The sequence below is a fragment of the Trachymyrmex septentrionalis genome, unplaced genomic scaffold (assembly GCF_001594115.1).
Source record: "Trachymyrmex septentrionalis isolate Tsep2-gDNA-1 unplaced genomic scaffold, Tsep1.0 scaffold44, whole genome shotgun sequence".
Lineage (NCBI taxonomy): Eukaryota > Metazoa > Arthropoda > Insecta > Hymenoptera > Formicidae > Trachymyrmex > Trachymyrmex septentrionalis.
This window is the reverse complement of record NW_017305611.1, coordinates 261,138-267,298: the sequence shown is the minus strand read 5'-3', so window position 1 is coordinate 267,298 and position 6,161 is coordinate 261,138. Positions and strand designations below refer to the sequence as shown.

Below are 6,161 nucleotides of genomic sequence, written 5' to 3'. Positions count from 1 at the left end.
ATATATATATATACACGGAACATTCTAGGAATATGTAACAATACACAAATAAAATTTTTAACCGACAATTGAATGTTTATATACTGTAAATATTCGGAACATTTTAGAGTATTCTTGAAATGTTTTTTGGGGGATTTTAGAAACATTTTATAAATATTTTATGAATATTTTATAAATATTTAAAGAACATTTAACATTTGCTGGGTATGATCCGTAAGCATAATTATTTCTTAAAGAGCATTAAAAGGTTCCTGTGCTATTTGAATGTGCAGCGGAAAAGCAAAAACGCAAAAAACTGCACTTTCAACAACCAATTCATTTACGCCGGAAAATATCGAGAAGCCAGCAATTTCAATCGTAGTAATTAGCGATTCCCTAATTAAATTCCGCAGGAAAACACAAAACTGTTCAGACTATGTATTACGTAATATATATCCTTCTAATTACATATAATATTTTTTAGAAGTACTTCTTCTTCGTTTCATATTTATACATTTAATCCTTTAAATACGTATAAATTCTTTTAAATAACCGATCTTCTTTACAAATTACGTCAAATTAAAAATCAATACAATCATTCTTCTCATTTCCCTAGTCAATATAATCATTCGTCTCATTTTCCTAGAAAATAAATTGCTCTTATTGTAAATATATAGTAACTATTCCTAGTAAAAAAATTGGAAAGTTTTATTTCAAATCAAACTTGCAAATAAATTAAAAAACGCGCGCGCGAATAATAGAAAAAAATAATACATACGCTTTATGGAAAATTATACGTTGCATTTGAGCAAATTAATTGGCGAAATTTATGAACATAGTTCTTAAAATAATCATCAAAAAAATATTCTTTTAATGTTTTCAATTAAATTAAAAATTGCATGGTATACAATAATATATCAAACATCTAATTTTTTTCTAATAAAAATTTAAATATCAAGGTATATTTTGATTTTTTGGCAGAAAAAATAATTCTCTCTCCGTTAAAAGATGAATTAATTCGAAACAGATTATGTGCAATTATGACGTCTAAATAATATTCGTAAAGATAATAAAAGTAGTAACCAAAATAAATTAAAATATTAAAATAGCTCGAAATAAGATGTTCGTGATGGTTATATATATAGCTGAATATTATTCAAAAAATCACCAGCTTCCGATAGCGTTTTGCGATCTTAAAGACCTAACTTTTAAATCGTAAAACTTCATTTAAATATGTTTCGACAAAAATTTTTGTTCCGCTCCGACATAAATTCTCAAAATCGACTCTCATAACTTTCGCAGAAGTTGTACACGGGTCGAAGTCAATGAAGCAGTCAATTTTCAAGCAACTGCGCTCGATAGTAAGAATTTCGCTTTCGAACTCATCTCTATAATTACTTGACTTTCCAAGAGATAAGAATAACCGGAAAAAAAGCAAAAGAATGCAACTTTCCCAGGAAAAAAGTCGGAATTTATCGCGAGCAACAAATACGATGCTCAATGAATAAAAAATATATATTAAAGAAATAAATTTAAAACACTTTGCTTCAATTAAATGAGTAATTGTGTGATACTATATAGAAATAATATCAAATCTTTGTCGCAATTTTTGTAGAAAACTTGCACAGAATAATTTATTTTTTATATTCTACTAATTATACACAATTACAATCTGCATCTTAAATATGAATATTCTCAGAATAACTTACTTTGGAGGAAAGCAGCATAAGCTTTCGCAATCGAGAATAAAAAAGAAAATCAAGAATCCAATAAATTATTTCTATACAGCATTAATACGTTAATAAGTATGAATAAAAATTTATAAGTATGAATAAATATTGGAGTACAGATAGGGAAAGGAATCTCACTGTGTCAATAAAATAAATTGATATCTTTCGTTAATTTGCTTATCAATAAAATTAATAACATACTTTATTACTTTTATTAGAAAATTTGTTATCTACTAATTTATGACATCAATATTCTTTAATTCTCAAATAATTAATAACTGAAGATTAATTGAAACGTCTGTTTAGAGAATGCAAAAAGATTTCTGTCTTAAATTAAAAATTTAAATATTTCTCATTTCATCCTTACTATTTTTCAGTACAATTCAGAATCAAAGAAACGAGAAATTATACGATATTCTGATCAATAATATTGCTTTTGTTACACGTTCTGAATTCAAAGACTTAAGGATTTATTGAATTATGTAGGAAAGAAGAAAACGAGAAATAGTAAGATATTATTCGCTCGCGATTGATACGGACTTAATTTCAAGAACTGGACTTAATTTCAAGAAGGAATTTTCATCATGTATGTGTATGTTTTGTGTGTGTGTGTGTGTGTGTGCGCGCGTGAGATCAATCACGAGAATAACGAGACGAACTGGAAAATCGTCTACAGCTAAAGCTTGGAATCTTTCACACTGCGTACCGTAAAATTGGATAACTTTGTCCTATGGAACAAAGTTAAAATAAAAAGATATATCGGATTAAGTAATTTTGATCTAAATTTTTAAAAAATGCTTAGACACGCTTGTCCAAAATTAAGACAAGCCATCTTAAAATATCTATTAATATTAAGATATTTTTAAGATATTATATGTTCTGATTTTTTTGCAAGCTGTCCAGGCATTATCAAAATTTGAACCAAAGTTATCCTATTTTACAAGGGATATTGGACTCTTGAAATTCTCCTGGCGAAAATAAAGATCGGAATATAAGTTGAGTATGAGGGAAAAATGACAGAAAAAACATAAAGGAAACTTCTAGGAAATGTAAATTGGAACAACGAAGTGTAATAGAAGCATTTACTTTTTAAAATGCTTATTTTACGTGTCGCTTTTCCAATTTAGAAGTTCCTACAAGTTTCGTTTATGCTTCTGTCACTCTCTCTTTAAATTCGACTTACGCTTCCATCTTCCACTCAGCACTTTTTATCCTAGGGATGTTTTGAGAACGCCCTCAAGACGTACAGCGTCTTTTAGACGTTCCTTGAAAATCTGTACTGTATTCCGGACAATATCTATTTAAAAAACGTTATAAAAGCATTACAGAAACATTTTTTTAGAACTTACTCCAGACAACGTACATGCCCAAAAACAAGATATAAAACGGATATCTACAATGAGATTTTAAGGTGTAAAACTTTAACTTGAAGCCATAAGAAATTGACCAGTTATAATCGATTATTCTCCTTACATTCGACTGTCATTGATTTTTTTATGACTTAAGAAGCTTAAAGCTAAAATTTTACGCCTTAAAATCTCACTGTAGACGCCGGTTAAAACATGTTGAAGGTATCTAAAAGAAAAATATTTTAATAAAAATATCTAAGAGATATCTTAAAGACGTCTTACATCCTGATTTTCGATTTAATATTGTCTAAAATATGTTCAAAGTCTTGTGTCCTCAATGCTAGAAATCTCGGATAAAAAAAAAATTAATAAATCACATTTGAACGATTCGCGGTCACATTATCAATGCGTTTGGTCAATTTTTTTCCATCTGAGAAATCTTTAACCGATTTTTAGCATCATGGAGACACAAGGCTTTAAAGAAATCTAAAAGACATCATAAAGATCGTCTTCTAGACATTGTTTGTTGTCTAGGATAAATCTTTTTTTCTCTGAATCTGTATCGCAAAAATCTTTATACAGAGAGGCGCGCGATCGCTAAAATGCGCGTGAAAATTCACGACGACGAGTATCACAAAATGGAGTACCGTCGCAGTTTAACATCCACCGCGAATCCTCCCCTCGGGAGGTATCGTATTCTCGCTTACCTTCCGCTGTCCGCTCAATCGTCAACCCCGCCGACGCCGTGAGGAGATAGAGAAGAGATACATCCGTCAGCTAGTCGTCATACTAAACGCCCGTCGACGATCGCCAGCACCGTGATCAACACCGTTGCACACTCACTGACTCGACCGCGCGTCGCGACATGTCATCGTCGGCGATCGGCACTTTTTCTTCCTCTTCGTTTCCTCTTCGTTTCCTACATCGGCGAAAATTTTACCGATAAGATTGGAAAAGCGCGTAAAACGGGGGAACGGGGGAAACGTAAAAACAGATCGAGGGGAAGCGTGTGTAAATAATCGCGAACACAATTGCGTACGAACGCACTCTGAATATAATAACGAACGCGTAATAATTATAATCATGAAGGAAGAGTCGCGGACGCGCGCGCGCGCGCGTGCCCGTGCGCACGTTCGTACGGATGAAAAAAAGGTACCTACGTTAATTCTACGCGGCTACACAGCGTCGCGCCTTCAAGCGCGCTCGCTCCACGGTCGCTACACTAACTGCCGCGACTCGACTTGAATTTCGAGCCAGCGCGCGCGCGCTGGCCAATCAGCGGCCGTCGTGCCGCTGCCCGCGAACGCCATTACTGCGCAGGCGCGCCGTTGCCCGCCGTTGCTCGCCGTTGCCGGCGGTATACGTGCGTTCCGTGCGTTACTTCAGTCCGTTGAGGAAAAAATAAAATTCTTTTTTTCCGTTATTTAAATGTTATTTTTAATTTCTTTTTACTAATTTTTTCGTTCAATGAATGCAAACAAACATTCATGCAATACTAACATATAACATTTTTATTTGATTGCGTCGATCAAATGTTCGAAATTTTTATACAGAAAAATAAGAAATTTCTTTTAATAAAATTTAAATAAATTTTTAACAGAAGATGAATTGGAATAAATCAAAACGGGACTTCTTTTATTATTATCTAAGACAATGGTAGTCAACCTTTTATCTAGCGTACTATAATTATTAATGGAGATGGGATTAAATATATTTAATCAGCTACTTCTGTTACAGAATTAAGCAAAAAAAAGACTGTGATTTTTATTTCTTCTGGTATGTTGAAAGCAAAAAGATTTCTTCTGTTTTATAAAGTCTATTTCTTATATTTTACATTTATTTTAAAATAAATATAGTTTAGGATAAAAACGAACAAAACAAATGTAGCCAAAAATAAAAGTGTAAAAGGAAAGTCATTATTTTAGTCTTTTTTTTTATTTTTATTTTTTTTTTCATACTTCTTTAAGCATGTCACTAAGAATGTTTTTGCCTGTCACAGCTAGATCAACTTTGATCTAAGATATGATTTTGTGTCACACACAAATATGATTCAAATTTGTACATCATATTCCCCTAGATTTCTCTTTCTATTCTCAATACGTTATCATTATTTTTTTATATTTAAAAATAAGATATATATATATATACACACACATATATAATTACATTTTAAATATCTTATTAATTGTAAAAAATTAGTAGACGTAAAAATAACTTATATGATAATCTACAAGTTTTCTCACGCAGTACAGGAACAAAACTTCAGAGCTCCAGATGTATTAGAATAGCACAATAATCCTTTAATCTGAACCGGATGCCGACAACGTCCCTATTGACTATTTAGACCGCTTTTTAATTTGATAATCTGTCATTAAAGAAATAATAAATAATAAGTAAGCTTAGTGAATAATCCAATAAAAATAAGTAAACTTATTAATACTTTAATATATAATCATTAGATAAAAAATAGCACTTTTGCTACTCATGCAACTCTAGAGTTCTAGAAAAATACTTTAAGCGCCATCTCTTAGATCATATTCAACTTTCTTTAGACACTACCAGAAAACATTGGAAGACTGAGATCAATAAAGATGCATTGAAAATATCTTTTTTATTACAAGTTGATTTTATATAAGACATACTACAAAAGTATAAAAAAATTTTAAAAATTCAACTGCAAAATTTCAGATTGTTTCTCTATTTTTTCCTTTCTCATTTATTTATATTAGATTGGTACAAAAGAAGAAGTCGTGTTAAAAAGGACTACAACTTTTATTATACAAAAAAATCGAGCGTTTGTACAAAAAGGTGTATTCATATATATTATATCGCTTACAGTGAATCTAACGTTAAAACGTTTTACTCCGAGATACGACCGATTGATTGGAATAAAATAGCGTGACGCTTTAATAATAAGGAACACACGACCCGTGGCTGCGATCATTCCAATCGATTCACTTAAAAGCGATGATAGCTTCACATATCTGCCCCGCGATCACATACTGCATCCCAATAGGACCGTAACAATATTTTCAGCATACTACCTTCACACCTCATGCATACAAATCTAATAATCGTCATATATATATATATATATGTATAT

The 6,161-nt window shown here is 31.4% G+C and overlaps 1 protein-coding gene across 1 annotated transcript in view; it reads right to left on the bottom strand.

Moving 5' to 3' along the window:
• The window catches only part of LOC108751403 (voltage-dependent calcium channel type A subunit alpha-1), a 195,090-nt gene extending 191,123 nt beyond the window's left edge, over nt 1-3,967 (bottom strand). The window contains exon 1 of the mRNA XM_018491561.1: nt 3,766-3,967. The gene's annotated coding sequence lies outside the window, so the exon portion shown is untranslated. The remainder of the gene's footprint in view (nt 1-3,765) is intronic.
• Between the last annotated feature and the right edge of the window lie 2,194 nt (nt 3,968-6,161).